Source organism: Agelaius phoeniceus, chromosome W, assembly GCF_051311805.1.
Source record: "Agelaius phoeniceus isolate bAgePho1 chromosome W, bAgePho1.hap1, whole genome shotgun sequence".
Classification (NCBI taxonomy): Eukaryota; Metazoa; Chordata; class Aves; order Passeriformes; family Icteridae; genus Agelaius; species Agelaius phoeniceus.
This window is the reverse complement of record NC_135301.1, coordinates 11316471-11333204: the sequence shown is the minus strand read 5'-3', so window position 1 is coordinate 11333204 and position 16734 is coordinate 11316471. Positions and strand designations below refer to the sequence as shown.

Here is a 16734-nt window from a genome sequence, read left to right as displayed (position 1 = left end):
TTAAAAACCTTCCGATCCCCTTCGCTCTGGGGGCAATTTCTCTTGAAATGTCCATTTTTCTTACAATAAAAACAAATTTGTCCTTCTCTAATGGCAGTTAACATTACTCTGGCCTTTTCCTTTGCTTTCTCTTCATTCCTCCTGACATATACTTTCTGTGCTTCTCTTAAGAGATCCTACAATCCCCTTTCTTGCTAACTGTCTAATTTCTTCAGTTTTCTCCGTATATTTAGCCACACATGGGTGACAAAATATGGTTTTAGCAAGAATTGTCCAGCTGCTGTTTCAGGGTTGATACCTGAATATTGCCTCATATTTTTCCTCAGTCTTTCTAGCCACTCTGTTGGAGTTTCTTCCCTCTTTTGTTGTTCATCAAATCCTTAATGAGCATTTTGGCTTTGTGGGGCCACTTCTTTAATACCCCTTATAATTAATGTTCTATACTCCTCCCTGTTTTGCCTTCCCCTGGGGTCGTTGTGGTCCCAATTAGGGTGTACTGTGGGCATTTTCAGACCCCCAGGAGGTCCTTGCATATGTTCCCTTCCCCATATTCGCATCCCAGCAGCCTGGATCATCTGTCTTTCTTCTGCTGTAAATAATATGGCCATTATTGAATGTATTTTTTCCTATGTATAAATACTGAGGCTTAAAAATTGGTCTAAGTGTTCTGCTAATCCGATGGGGTTTTTTAGTAATTTCTAAAATTCTTTCTTGAACGTCTTCACATCAGAGTAATTGAGTGGTACAGTTACAAACCCAATTCCCCCTTGCGTCCTACTGAGTGGTACTTCTTTCAGAGGACACAATCCTATTGTTTGGTTCTTATCCCTTGATTTGTTTTCCTTTTGCTGTGCTATTCTGTTACTAGTATTTTGACTAGGCCCATCAGAGGGCAAGGGACATGTGGTCGGTGCCAGTGGAGGAGGAGGCAAATAGTCTTAACAGGTCCCATTTTTTACTCTTTGTTACTTTAAACTCGCTCACCCCTGAAGGTAGACATTCTGTTTCTCAACAGCATAATCACTCTCTTCTTGATTAAATGGTTTCTTAGTCTTTACATAAATATTTAAAGCTCCACATATCCACCCTTCATCTGACCCATACTTTGACTAAAGTACATTATCAGGCCTAATTTCTTCTTTAATCCACTCTATCATACCATACTGTGGCAGTGGGGTTTTGAAGGTTATATGTTTAGTGTCTCCCTAAAGTTGTTTACCACCTGTCTTCCTGCCTTTTCCCCGTGGCTGTTATGATAATTCCAGATCCTTCTCTGTCTATCCTCCAAAATCCTGCCCCTGCAGCCTGTCTGTCATAATTTGCTACACCCATTTATCCAGAAGCTTTGTTGTCAGTTAGGATATTTCCCTTCACTCATTGGTATGCCCCTTTCCCTTCCCCTTCTTTATTTGTTTTATGTTTGCATTTATCCCCCCATACCCCTCCTATCTAGTCCTTGATTTGTTAGATGGTCTGCTCCCGGGAAACTACCCCCCCCCTTTAAAAGCTGCCATTTTTCTTTGTTTCTCACTTTTTTGCCGCTGCTCCCCATTGAGCCACGGCGCTGCAGCACCCGCGCTGCTCCCGTCACGGGAAAGAATAAAGACGGCTTGGAGACGCAAGCAAAGAGTCCTTCCTTCTTCCTTTACCTTGGTCCTTAGATGTGGGTCCACATTTATCGGCCGCATCTGTCGGTACGGGACCCCAATCAGTGGCCGAACCACGATCCTGCCTGCCAGCGGCTGAGGCAGGATGCATCCACTCCTGATGCGCATCAAGAGCGAAAGGGGATCGTAGCGCGTGGGCGACCGGCGCCACGGCCCCTCCCACGATCGGGGCGCAACATCGCCATACTGTATCATCTTGAACTTATTTTTATCTCTGGTGTTGGAGTCATATCTCCACTGGGCTAATTTTCTTCCCAGTGGGCTATCTGGGGGTATACCTGCTTATATCTCCTCAATTTCTCCCCTTTCCCCTTGGGGATTCCCTACTTGTCCATAGTCCCATCCCGACCATCCAATCACAGGCCTTCCCCTTACAGAGCACCCCCTTACCAACTACAGGCTCTCCCAACAAAGCCTGCCCCCCTGATTGGTTAGAAAGAAAAAGAAAGTAGAAAAAGAGAATAGAAAAGACAAAGAAGGAAAATACTTTCTCCCTGGAAAGCTGGAACAAATAAAAACCCCGGTTTCAGTCCAGGAACTCCCATGTGATTGGGTTGGCCCTTCCACTCTTTCGCCACCGTGGTCTCGCACGCCGGTGCTTTTTGGCGTGCTGAGGCAGCTGCCAAAAGCTCCCACACATGTGGGCTCCCCCGGCCCCGTGGCTTTTATGCCGGCAGATACTACAGAGAAGTCGCAGTCTGGCGCTCCTGGGTCAGTCCCGCCGGACGCCACCGCCCCTGGCAACCCCGAGTTCCCACAGCCTGCCCAGCGCTGGGGCTTCCCCAAGAAGCACGATTGCTGGCTGTGCTGGGTGTGTATTGCACATGTTTGCTGCTGAGGACCCAGCTGGCTCAGTGGCGGAGCTACTGGGGGTGGCTCCCAGCCTGCCAGGGTCCCGTGTCCAGGATGGTAGCCTCAGCCCCAGTAGATGGGTCGAGGGAGAGAGAGAGAAAGAGGGTGTGATGGATGAGTAATGCGATGATAGACCCTCACAATTAAAAGGCAAATGTAATGTATATATGTTAAGAAAAGTTTTATAGATTTATAGTTATGTTTTATCCCCTTGCATTGTTATCAGGGGACTGCCTGGGTTTGGAAAATTTGGGAGGGTCGGCTTGTCACTATAGTGATATCTGACCTCCAATCAAGATTTAAGGAAGTAAACTCCACCACTGGACAGCGAAGAAGGAGTCAATGAACAGAACTTTGGGAGGGGCAAAAGGGTTAAAAGGCGAAACCTCCACTGTGTAGATGAGCACATGGTAGGAAAAATCCTTTGCTTCAGGCGCCATAATATTTTCTCTCTTCAGTCTTCTGTTGTATTTTTGATAAGGTTTAATAAACCTTTCTGGATTTTTGGAAGTGAGTACCATCTCTCACGAGGGTGAGAAGGAGGACAGGCACTCCCCCAGTCCCCATGCAGATGGCTGTCTGTGAGTTCCCCGCCCCCGCTCCCAGAGCGAACTGCTAGGAGGGGGGTCTGCCCTTGCCGGGGCTGCTTCGGTGCAGAGGGGGAAGGGGGAGGGATAGCGTTGAAAGTGCTGCCCTGAGTAAAGAGAGAGAGGGGGCCAGTGGGAGCAATAGGCGATAAGATCGAGGCTGAGATAGCCTTAATCTCTTGCTAATTCTCCAAACTTCACAAAGGTGCTTATTCTGAAAGCAAGATTCCTTTCTTTTTTCTTTCCTTTTTTTTCTCCTCTGTTAGGAGAGGGGAGCTTTTTGTTCTTGGAAACTGTTAAATGAATGCATCTGTCATGCTAAAAGAGTTAAATATTGCCCAGAGGGTAAAAAGCAATAGATGTGATTCATCTCATGTTAAAATCGGCCTGGCTCTTCTTGTTTAACTAATTGTGACTCACAGAAAGAAGAATTTGCCTCTGCAGCTGTTAGCACAGCTGGATACAAGATGAAGAGGTGGCTCTGGAAAAACTCTTTTTGTTCAACCCAGAAAGTTTTGAGGAATGCTGATGGCAAATCTTGATGTATTATTGTCTTCATTTTGTGACTGTCCCTGTGCCATTAAGAAGTCATTTTCAGATAGTACTGAAGCAGCAATCTGAACCAGGGAAAGAGGGTGGATTCATGCTAGCAGAACCAAAGGATTTGTGAAGGAACCTGAGGAATGGACTATCACATCTAAACCAGGTGATACCAAACTGACTTTCAAATGGGGACTGGGTGGTAACGGTTTGGGAAGACCCAAGTGAAGCAAGGAATGCACAAAGAATCACACTGTCCTAGGTTGACTATATGATGTTTTTAGCCCCAATCGTCTTGTTCTGTTTATGCTGAATAATAAGTATTGCACCTTTTAAACTGAAGGGGGGAGAGAAGAAGTGCGCAATTTGTTTTCAGACACTGCACTCACTCCTCCACATTCCTGCTCCTGGATTGTGTTGTCTGCGGATGGACAGACAGCGGGACAGAGCTCTCCTTTGCTTTTAGCTAGTTTAGCTAGCTGAGGCAAAGATGTTCCCTGGACTGTGTTTTTTTCCTTTTTTTTTCCTTTTATTTGGACCTGTTTAAACCTGCTCTGGAATGAACACCCAGAAGAGCACCAGCAGCTCGCACCTGTGGCCCACTAGGCCGGGCCTGTGCGGTGGCATTTCCAGCACCTGAGGGACTGATAAGAGCCTGAATGAGCTGAACTGCAACCCGGGGAGGGGACTTTCTGAGTTTGTAATCTCTTTTGAAGCAGCAAGGGGTTTTATTGCTTAATAAACAGGTTTTTTCCACTTTTCTCCAAGGAGGTATTTTTCTCCTGGATCACTTGGGGGGAGGGGCTGATTGAATCTGCTTTCCTAGAGGAGCCCCTTTGAGGAGTCTCTCCAATATTTGCCCTGAACCAGGACACACACCTAATTGGGAAATAAGGCCAAGCTTACATCAGTGGTTTCAAGTCTGGACAAGTCCTGAGACACTTCCAATACCCTCCTTGGGGAGGAATGCTTCCATTTCAAACAGGAGGATCAGGACTGTTTAGGTCAGAGAGTTCTCATATTCTGGCCTTAGCCTGTGACTTGTACAAAGAAGAGGGGGATATACAATTTCCATCAGTGCTATACGGTATACTCTGTTTGATTCATCCCAATACTGGACACGCTAGCTGGGTTATATGCAGATGTTTAAATTGTGGGAATACTTGGTATTGTAGTTCACAAAATCAACACTCGTTGCAGCAAGTGTAGAGTACCAAATCTATCCCTTATCCAGATAGAACTCAAAACAACTGAAATAATAACTTTGCTTTGTGGATGGGAATTATTAGTGCCTGTTGAATGGGAGATACCTGAGGAATGGTGGGAAGCCACATTAAAGGAATGTCAAAAACTATTTGCCTGGAAATTAGTAAAAAGTGTCAGGAGAATTAATCCATGAACATCAGAGGTTTATGTCCAAAAAGGAGACAGAGGAGTCCTGTTACTTTCTTCAATTAAAGGGAGAGAGTCCACCGGAGCATTCCCCTGGGGTCTCTCAAATTTTTGGAGGATGCATCCTCCTTTTTATCCTTATTTCCCGGCCGCATTTCCCTTCTCTCTATCCCCATTGGCTGAGGTACTTGAGAGGTACAGACTTCCCAGATCATCTGATACTGAAGATTTCCCTCTAATGTATAACCCTCCCTTTTAATTTTTAATTCTTATGGAATTTAGGGGTTTTCCCCATTGTTTCTTTCATCTTTCAATATCCAATTTCATTTATCAGCAAACCTACAGTTTGTTTGTAAGGGTAAATATCTTTTTCCATTCATCAATCAGTGGAATCCTTCTCATTGTTTCTTTTATCTCTCAGTGCTATGTTTATCTACGAGCAGACCCACAGTTTGTTTGTAAAGACAAATCCATCACTCCTCTCAAAAGGAAGTGACAAGGGAAAAAGAGGGCAAGCCTGGACTGGCTGCTGTACTCGCCACCGAGAAGATCACGTACACCTGCTATGGGTAGCAATCCCATAAGCAGGGAAGGTGGGGGTATAAGCCATACCAGACCTCTGTTATTCCTGTTTCTGTCACTCATTTGTTGTCTTTTCCCTTTCGGGATACTGGCAAGATCGTGTCACAAATGCTACCAAAAGCATTACATGGAAAGAAACCAAAGTTCCTCTTTTATTACACACACCCATGTCAACAGTCACTGTTATAACCCATCCAAATTAAGTACCTGCAGGCAAAACAGGGAAAAATATTGGATTGCAAGAAATTTAGGACAAAGTGGTAATAGACTAGGAATTGAATGTCCAAAAGGAGAGAGATGGATTTGTTTTACATTTGACCTTAGGGATAGAGTCCAAGATTCGGTAAAGGAACAATTAGTAAACAAAAAGGTAAAACCAGCACAGCAATCTAACTCTGTATTGGCCCCAAATCATGTGCTGAATTGTATTGTAAGACTCTAAACAGTTATAGAGATGATAACAAACAAAGCTGCTCAGGCATTGGAATTAATATTAAGTCAGCAAAGCCAAACAAAAACTGTAGTGTATCAGAATAGGTTGGCTTTAGACTATTTATTGGTTAAAGAAGAGGGTGTTTGTGGAAAGTTTAATATATCAGATTGTTGAAAATAGATGACAAAGGGGATGTCATCCTGGACAAAGCAAAAGATAACAGAAAAATAGCCCGGTTACTGGTCCAAAATTGGGAAACAATGTTAAAAACTAGCTGGTGGGGCAATGTATTTGGGATAGGATGGTGGAAGAAATTAGGCTTCTTCCTTTTATGTGTTACAACTCTTTTGATATTTCTTCCTTGTTTAATCCCCTGTTTTATTTGATTAATTACCAGCATAGTCCAAAGAACGCAAATGGACAAGAAATATTGCTCAAGCCGAATGGTTTATAAAGAATAAGATGAGGTATTGTTACAGATACATATTATAATACTGGGTTTTTGAAAATATTAAAATGCATTCTATATGTGTGATGTTAAAGTAACTTTATAGTTTTTATTTCTGTTGTTAATTAAGCTTAGTGAAATAGCTGATGTGAGAAACATCTGCTCACTTTAAAAATTCAAAAGTTTTATTAAACCTTAATAAAAATACAACAAAAGGACTAAATAAGGAAAAACAGGCCTGGAAGCTGCCCTCATAGCTGTCTACCACATGGCTGGCTCATCTTCAAGAGTTGTGATTCTCCTTTTATACACCTGGGGGTTGCATCAGCCAACCCTGGCCCCTCCCAAAGTCTATCAGTCAACTCTTCTCTGCCGTTTATTGGTGCAGACTGCTTTCTTGCTACTTTATTGGAGGGTCAGGTGTTGTCATGCTGTGCCTCCCCCTGCAACAAGCTTTTCCATTCCCAACTGCTCCATGTAAGGGGTACATGCACATGCCTTCTTTCTACCTGACCTAGACAACTCAGGGTGTCTGATGGCAACAGTGGGGGGGGGGGGGGGAAAGGGGAACTATGGGGAGAACAGAGGACATTTAAACAGTAACATTATACATCAATAAAGTTTATCTTAATATTCACACAATATTCATCCCTTAGTTGCGAGAGCAAATAATCTCATTATCCATCTATAACAAACCTCCCTTTTCTTTTTTATAAGTTATTTGGCTTGAGCAATGAACTAGTTTTTTGATTTTTGATGAACTACTCATGTTTTTCTTAAGTTAAGTTTGAATTTGGATTAGTTATAATAGTATCTATTGATGTGGGTGAGGACAGTGGAAAAGGGTTTTAAGCAAAATGATTGGTGGAATTTGTGAACAGAGGTCCTGTATGGCTTTTACCCCTACCTACCATGCCTACAGGGTTGCTGCCTGCAGCAGGGTTATAGTCATCTTGGTGGCCAGTACAGGGGCCAATCTGGTCTTGCCCTTGGTTCCCACCATACTTTAGTTTTAAGTGAATCCTTTTCACACATTATGCTGCTCCTCCCCTTAACAGATAATTGTAATTTTCATAGGACAATTATATTAATGGCTAATACAATTTAAATTCTCCATTCAAAATGTTACTTAAACAGTTATCTAAAGTCTGTAGAGTGGTCCTGTGAGACTTTCACTTGTTTTTCACAAAGTATAGCAACAGGGGAATAATGTTAGTCTATCAATATACAGGAATGAATGTGTACATTTATAAGTTCTAACAAGTCTACAGCAAAATTAAGGCATGAGGTAAGAACATAAACTAAGTTGAACTCTAAATATTGTGACATAGTATACACAGGGGGGAGTTAGGGGCTACTCTGGTCAGTAGAGCTCAGTAGCAATACGTACACATAGACACAAACAAACATACACGTTTTTTTCTCAGGTGGGACAACAGCCAGATACATGGAGCTGTGCATCCAGAGACATGTTTCTGAGCTTGCTCAGCCCATGTCTGCACGTACAGGTATGTGCAGACCTAGTTAACACACACAGGTACTTGCTTACCGGCATAGAACCTTGGCGTACAGTGGTACCTATCAGCAGCACACTCTTGCGCACACGCACAGAGAGCTGTGTACTCTCTACCTGCACACGCCAGCACACGTGTGCCACAGAAACACTCATTTATGTACAGTCTCTACTAATGCACACATGCTCACAAACATGAGCTTTGCTCATATGTAGAAATTGTGTACATTAACATGAGCATATAAATCTGTGCACACTAATATGTGTATGTGGCAGCAGCTCTCTAGACACAGAAACAACTTTCCCAGGCATTATCCTGGGGAAAAGTCTGTGAGAAGATCAGAGAAAAGAATGAGAAACAATTCTTATCTTCACTTGCTGCACCTGTTGTTGTGAACATGTGAAATGCCTTATGGAGATTTGTTTACCAAAGGGTGGTTTCCTAATTAGCCACTGGTGATGGTGTTTGGGTTGGAAGACCAATTAGGTCCAGATGTATCATAACTGTCTATAAAAGCAATGGGTTTCTTAATAATGATAGAATAATAAAGAGATTGATCAGCCTTCTGTGAATCATGGAGTCAATGCTAATTATTACATGGCCGGGGGGCCATCGCAACGACAATTGGTGACCACACCGTGTGTTACATTGATCACCGCTTCATGGAGTTGCAGGATGGGTGGAGATGCCTCGGGACCTCACTGGGACTCCACCGGGACTCCGTCAGACCCCCCGCTAGGACCCCGCAGTGCCCCGCGCAGCCTGCTTCAACCAGACACCTTCTGTTCCTGCGGAGAGGTAAGTGACCTTTCCCCACATCTTCCTGGAGAAGATCTGTCCTTCGGGACCGTGCTTTTGCCCTCATAGCCTAGGAACTGGGGCGGGGAACAGATTTCCGAACACAGCACTGCCTGCAACCCTGGGAGGGCTTGCAGTTGGGAAAAGGTGCTTGCAAAACGGGCATCCGACTTTCTATGCCAGAACATATAACCCTTACAGCGTGGGGACATATGATTCGTCATAAGGGACTTCCTGTGTCAGAAGATGCTCTTTACAGGCTTTTAAGTTGGGCCAAAATTCATGGTTCCCCCGTGGATGTGCAAACCTCACTGGATCCACGGGCCTGGGCCTCACTGGGTTTCTGTCTGTGTGAGGAACTCACGAGGGGAGATGCAAGTGTGCCTCAACTACTACTGATTTGGGGAGCGCTTTACTGAGCAATTAGGGGCTGGACCCCAAGGGAAAGCAAATCCACCTCCGTAGGCATGTCTCAATCGGACACAGAGGAGCGCCTCCCCCCATACGAGTGGCACATAGCAGCTGGCGAGCCTTTGCTGTGGTTGGCACTGCTCCGATGGCTGGGGCCGGAGTTCCCTGTTCCACAAACCATCTGGCCTTGCATGCCAACCCCGCCGTGGCCAGCCAGGGAACGATCCGTTTACGGACAGCCACCGCTGGTTCCTTATCCCCCGCGGCGCGGGGGTGAGAGGCATCGGCTCCAGTGCAGCCAGAGCAGCTCTCTCCTGGCTTCCTGGCGCATGCACAGGAAGGACTGACGCCTTCAACGGCTCCGTTTCCACGGTCCTGCCCCTTCGCCTTCACCCACGTGAACGGAACAATCACCTCCTCCTCCTCCCCTCCAGGCGGCGTGTAGATTGGCCTCGCTGCTGGGTTTCCTCCCCCCCTGCACTGCAGGTGGGGGCGGAGCCGCATCCGCCACCATCAAGGGATGCAGCCGGTTCCGCGACAGCGGTTGGCCCCTCCACGCTGGAACTCACAAGCAGCCCCTCTGCCCCGCAGCCTGCAGCTGGTTCATTGGCAGCGGTGCCCACAGGGACGGCCGGGGATGTCCCCCCGCCAGCTCCAGCTCCTCCAGCTGGCCCGGCTCCCATCCGGGACGCGAGCTGTGGTGCAGAAGTTCCTCAGCCCGCCTCGTTGCTCCCAGCTGGCCCGCCCCCCGCTGCTTCCCTCAGGTTGCCAGGGAACACGGACAGGGACAGCAGCAAACACCAACAGCCTGTCCCTTTGCAGGGACGTGCCCTCGTAGCTGGGTGCCAGTCCGACCGCGCTGCGAAATCTGAAGATCAACATTCCTCTGGGACCAGCACCTTCCCTAGGACGGGGCCTCCTGCCTTGCTCTGTGGGGTCCCTGCCTTGCCTTGGAGCACCCCGTGTGTCCCTCTCCCATTCACGGGGAAGAAGGAGCGGGGTCCCGAGAGGTTGTGGCTTGGTCCATGCCCGGGAGGGGGAAGGGCGGAATGTCGGGGAGCTGGCCGAGACATTGGCTGCGTGGTGGGGCTGGGTGGTGAAGGAGAATGTGGGAGTGACTCGCTTGTCCTGGGACGGACACGGGCTGTCCCAGGGGCCCTAAATGACAGCAGTGCAAAGCTGGGGGAAGGGAACAAGCCAAATGAATCTGAGCTCAGCCCGCCCCGCCCGCCGGGGTTGGGTCCCTCGGCCCGCCAGCCGCTTTCCGTGAAAAAAAAAAAAAAAAAAAAAAAAAAAAGGCGGGGGGAAAAGAGCCACCATCTTCACTGACAGCTCAAAGTGCTGGAAGACCACGAGTCAGGCTCGGCCCAGTTGGTTGAATTTAAGGCTGTGGCCATGGCATTCCAGAGATTTTCTCAAGTGCCTCTGAATTTGATAGCAGTTCTACACAGAAAAGGCATTCCTGCAAACCCTCCAATTAGAGCTTGGGCTGTGGCCAGGCCCTGACTCAACCTGGATGGGATGATTGACAATCAACCCAGATGTTTTCTGCATCCAAAGGATTCAAGTCATTTTGGCTTGGCAATTTGACCACATATATATGACAGCTGAGCTTGCTTTCAAAGGCAGTTTGGAAAATCATGATCCAGACATGATTACAATTCTCTGCTGGCTTGAGATCTATCAGCTGTTGCAGACTCTGAGATGACAGTCAGTGCTATAGTGCCTGATAAGTATATAATGTCACGTGTTATTGATTATGTGCATTATCTGATTTATTCCTAATTGTTGCCAATTTCTCCTTCATTGCATGCATTGATTTTGCTCTGATGCTTCCTCATGCTTGTGAAAAGTGCATATTATATGGCTCTACGCAGATATTTACTATAGGTATTATGTTGTATTGATTAGTAGTTCTGTATTAACATTTTAATAGTATGGTAAATGTAGCTTTGTAGTTAAAATGTAACTTTCGTAGTTAAAATAGAAACTATGTATGTGGGATATTTTTAAAGAAAGGAATGAGGTACTCGCACCAGATTGCAGACACAGGATACCTAAATCTTTCAGAGAAAAAGAATTTATTGCTCTCTTATCAGAAGAAACTAACTTCTTCCTGCCTCGCTCAGTCCTGAAGACGCCGTCAGGATTGAGAGGAAGAAGTTGACACTGACCAGACAGAATCCTTTGTTTGAATGGAATTTATGCATCATGTATGAGATGTATGAATATGCAACGGGCTATTGCTTTTAAGGGTTAATCCTCTGTTAACGTGTGTCCTTTTTCGGGCATATTTTGCCCAGAAAGAGGTACCCAGACTGTCCGTAACTCTTTGTTTTTATTGTCTCGTATTGTCCTAAATCCAAATTGTCCAAATTTTTATTACTCTAGTTATATTACTATTTTTATAACCATTTTATTACTATTAAATTTTTAAAATTTTAAAAACCAGTAATTGGCGTTTTTCACATGCTCATAACCAAGACACACCTGCGTCTGGAAACATATAGAAGCAATCCATCAAGGAAGCTGTGTCATCATCATAGTATGATGTCCCTATTAACCTTCTTCAGCTGTTCTCTTTCAGGACCAAGAAGGACATTCATGGATGCCAAAGATCAACATCTCCAGCAAATGGACCTTCTCCTGAAACTCAGCTGTTTGGACTTTAAAACAATGATTATTCATTGCATTCTCCTAAGAGATATTAGACATTGTTTGGTTCACTCATACTGTAAACCCTGTCTCAATGATATGATAGAGATAGATATTCTACAGGTAGAGAATCTCCCTGACCATTCAAAGTCAGCATCTGATTGAGGTTCTGATTGACGATCAGCAAATTACTAAAGGAACCTCTTAAGCTGTTTGTTCTCCTTCCTGCAGAAGGATCCTGCAGAGGATTACAAATGCCTCCTTCCTTTTTAAACACAAAAGGGTGAGCTGTGGCAGCAGCTCTCTGGTCATAGAGAAACAACTTTCCCAGGCATTATCCTGGGGAAAAGTCTGTGAGAAGATCAGAGAAAAGAATGAGAAAAAATTCTTATCTTCACTTGCTGCACCTGTTGTTGTGAACATGTGGAATGTCTTATGGAGATCTGTTTACCAAAGGGTGGTTTCTTAATTAGCCAATGGTGATGGTGTTTGGATTGGAAGACCAATTAGGTCCAGATGTATCATAACTGTCTATAAAAGCAATGGGTTTCTTAATAATGATAGAATAATAAAGAGATTGATCAGCCTTCTGTGAATCATGGAGTCAATGCTAATTATTACCTGGCTAAGGGCCCATCGCGACAACATGTGTAATGCCATCAACACTCATATCTTACACAGGGCTATGTTCACACTTGTAGAGCCTGTGTACACTCACAAGCACAGGGCTGTACACAAACTTAGTCACACTTGAGAGGGGGTAATTTAACACACATGTATATAGTAATGCACACAACGCGTGTACACCTTGGTACTTGTGTATGTGCACCCAGAGCTGTGCACACCAGCACACACAGGTACTGTATGTGCAGACTCACACACTCTGGCACACGTGCACATAGACACATGTCTCAGTCTCTCTGCAAGCCTCTCAATGTCCCTGGGCCTTACCTGGGTTGGCAGAGAATGGGGGGGCAGCCCCAACACGGCTGACTGCGGGGAGACACTCTCTGTGCCCCGAGGGTGCTGAGGGCATTCAGGCTGGTTGCCTTTGCTGCAGCAGAGATGACAGAGACATCGGTGGAAGAGAAAGGGGCCGACTCCCAGCAGGGGATATTCCAAGGTTTTTATTAAGGAGTCCCGAGGGAGCTCCTATACCTCAGGAAGCCTCCTGCCGAGAGCCCCGGGGGGATGTCCGGAGTTCACATTTAAAGGGGGGAGGAAACCAACATAGATAACATCCTACTGACCAATAGGTATCTCTGGGGGATGGGTGCTGGGGGGACAGACATACAAAACAGCGTATGGGGCAGGACTTGGGGGGCTGACCCCTAGCCTCTGGCTAATCACTCGACAACTTGGACTGAAACTTCTGGATAGGGGGCTGGGATGCCGAGGTGACTGACAGAGAGCCAGGGTGGGGGTTTTGGAGATCTCATCCCAGGAAAGGGATAACACAAGTAGAAGGAAGGGGGGGGGGGTACAGTCTGGGATAAACCATTTGGGAAAAATATGGGAATACAAAACAAACTACTTCAAAGTATTACAAAATATAAGAACGCACTACAACAGACACACACTGGTGCATACGTGTAAAGCACTCCCAAGAGCTCTTCTTGAAAGAGAGTAGTAGGACATCTACTGCCTGCTACCACCCCACCACTTCCTGGCAGTATTTTACCCTCTGTGTCTTTGGGGTGGGAACAGACAGTGTTGTTTTAAAAAAAAGGTTAAAGAAAGACTGTGTTATATTCTTGCCTCCTGCCTCTTACCCTACAATGGCAGGAGGGCACAAAACTCAGCACTTATTGTTGTTCCGTCTTTCCTAGAGTCTTGATCGGCACAAAGGAGAGGTTATTTATTTAGATTGTAGAGATTTGGACAAGTACTTCTCTTACAAAGAACAATTTCAGCACAACAAGTATAAAAAGATTTGGCCTATCTCCTTTATGAAGAAAAGAGGTTTCTCCTTTGAAATGAATACAAACTAGAACTAGAGAGAAAGGCACAGAAAAGAGCGAAAACAAGGCATAGCACTGGTTGTCACCTGTTCTCAGAATGATGAAAATACTGAGGCACTTTCTAGCAGATGAGACTGAAGGCTTTGAAATGACGAGGTGCCAAATTTTCAAATTCTCTCAGAGTTCCCATGGCATACATTAATGTCTCATCCTGTACCTCTATTCCTTTAAGGCCAAGTATAGATTTGTTGTGTCTTCTCTGAAGAGGGCAATACAAAAACCAAACTCAAGTCCCCTTCCCCCAGCTGCTTAAATAAGAAGCTATCTTTTGTCTCTTATTAGGCAAAATTCAAGAGGATTTCTGATATAATGAACAGTATTTAGAAATACAATAAAAAAATTCTTATTAAACTAGTTTCTGAATTGCCCAAATTATTCAATACAATCAGGCAGTGCATCAAACCCCCCACACAGAAAGAACAGCTCAGCTCTTTCTGATATCATTAAGATATCACGTATAAATAAAATCCAAAATTGTTAACAGCATTTTTGTGCAAAGTTTCCACAAGGTATTTGGAAATTGCTTTCTCTGGAAGGCTTTGCAAGTTTGCAAATTAAGTAATTTTAAATGCACTAATGAAAGCAGAATCTTAGCAGAGGTTTCCTAACTTATCTGATAATGTCAATTACAATTGGATCTGCATACAAAACCTATCAGTGATGTACAACATCCAAATATATGATAGTGATTAAGTAATCCCCATAAGTGTACTGTTCAAAGAGTAAATAAATAGATTATGGTATTCCTCACCCTTTACACAGCTACACTGTTGTGTTTTGTCAAGGGGTACTTCTTACCTTTTAACTAAAGGGGGGGGTATTTGAGGTCCCTATCATTGTGGAGGTTTGCTCACAGTTCATTCTAACTACAAGCTCTCTCGACAGAACCCATCTTCCTGATTAGTTAGTAGGAGAGAGAAAGAAAGAAAAGAGAGGAAAAAAAAAAGATAAAGAAATAAGAAGCTTGGCTTTCTTCTTGGAAAATAAAAGCAAATCATTAGCTTATACTCTTGGAACACCAGTGAAAGCGGTTGCTGAGCCACTCACGTGGTGTTCTCATGTTTGTGCAGTTCCATGCTGGAGAACATCGCAGGGGAGTCTCCACAGCCTGGTGCCCCCGGGCCAGCCCCGCTAGGCACAGTTGCCCCCCCAGCATTCTTGAGTCGCCATGGGCAGCTCCATACAGGCAAGCCCATGGCGCTGGGGTCACCCTCTAAGAGGTACCTACTGCTTGTTGTGCCACATGCGACTGTATCCTCCACACTAAGCTGCTAGTCCCTCCCTGCTGATCTGGCACTGCACCTTCGTATGCCCCCGCTCTGCGTCTGCTCAGCTCCACACTGGTGGGTTGCGGAGAAGACCCTGCACAACCAGGAGTTTTTGATTCTCAGGGGTCTCCAAGCAGAATGCATCCTGCAGCACCACCGTTGGGCTAGTGACCTCTGTGGTCCACAAGGTCCTCGCACAACCGAGCCTGCCCCCAACCCTGGCCCACGCCTGTGTGCCTCCAAATCTCTTGGTCCACGAGAGTGTGGCCCCCACTGCTGGCAGCCCGCACCGATGGACTGGCAGCTCCGGGCTCCATCGCCCCAGTCCCTGGCAGCACTGAGCCCAAAGGCACTCAGCGCCAGCGGCAAGAGCCGCAGGCGGCCCCGCGCCTCCAAACTCCCCCAGTCCACAAGCGCAGCCTTTGTCACTGGCAGCCCCACACCAGCGGCTCCTGGCTCCAGTGCGTCTGATGGCTGTGGTCACCCTCAGTTGGGTTGGAACTGCTGAAAGTCACCACACTGGACGCCCCTGGCCCACTACCGCCCATGTGGGCCCGTGGGGTCCCTGGCTTGGAAACCCTGTGCATTCAGCAAAAGTCATCCCAGTCTGAAGAGTGTGGACCAAGGCCCAAAAATTGGAGATAAGAATGGACTAAAAACTACAACCAAGGAATCCGCATGCTCTAAAAAGGCGGATCCAAGGAGGAGCCATGCTAAACAGTTCTTGGAATATGTAAACTAGTTTGGGAAGAAAGTTTACTATGCATAAGGGTCTATGAATATGCAACAGACTGATGTAATAGGAATGGTATATAAAGGATGTTTCCAAAATAGCAGGGGTGGTCTTGGCTGAATGCCAAGATGCACCTGGCTATAATAACCTTTGCTCTATGGTCCTTGTCTCCTATTGTCCTTTATTAAACTTCTTAGAAATGAGAAGCTTGACTCAGCCAATATATCAAGCAGTAATTCAATTTATTAATTAACATGGTAATGTATGAGCAAAAATAGCACTGGGTACAGTAGTGGGGGTTTTCCCCTCCAACTGCACACTGATTGTTGGGCTTTCTGGTATTTATTGATCATATTCATGCATATTCATAAGCTTTCTCAGCAGTTTCTATTCTATACTTCATGATTGTAAATCTATGATGATGATGCTAGGTTCCTTTCAAATTTCTATATTTATGTCACAATTTTATACTTTATTTACCTTTTATTACCTTTATTTACCTGACACGAAACACAACTTTGTATTTCACAAACATTTTAAATTTTCACAGGAGAGTGAACGTGTTTTTCACAGGGGCCTTTGACGGGCCGTGTCACCCCCTTCTGCTGTGAATAAGCTTCCCCGCAGGTGAAGGGCCCCTCAGCTGGGCTCCTCTGGACATCAGAGGACAGGCCTTCACTGCCTCTTTTAAAGAAAATCCACAAACGCCCGAGGTTTATGTCCAAAAAGGAGACAGAGGAGTCCTTCAATCTTATTCGAATAAAGGGAGAGAGTCCACCAGGGCACACACCCGTGGGGTTTTCTTTCTCCAGGTTTCAGGGGATGCAGCCTCC

The 16734-nt window shown here is 45.5% G+C and overlaps 1 long non-coding RNA gene across 1 annotated transcript in view; it reads left to right on the top strand.

Annotated features, from left to right (window-relative positions):
* Positions 1-12475, top strand: part of LOC129133645 (uncharacterized) — a 30229-nt gene extending 17754 nt beyond the window's left edge. The window contains exons 2-3 of the long non-coding RNA XR_008536032.1: positions 8684-8813; positions 11812-12475. This is a non-coding gene — a long non-coding RNA (uncharacterized LOC129133645). The remainder of the gene's footprint in view (positions 1-8683; positions 8814-11811) is intronic.
* The last annotated feature ends 4259 nt before the right edge of the window (positions 12476-16734 follow it).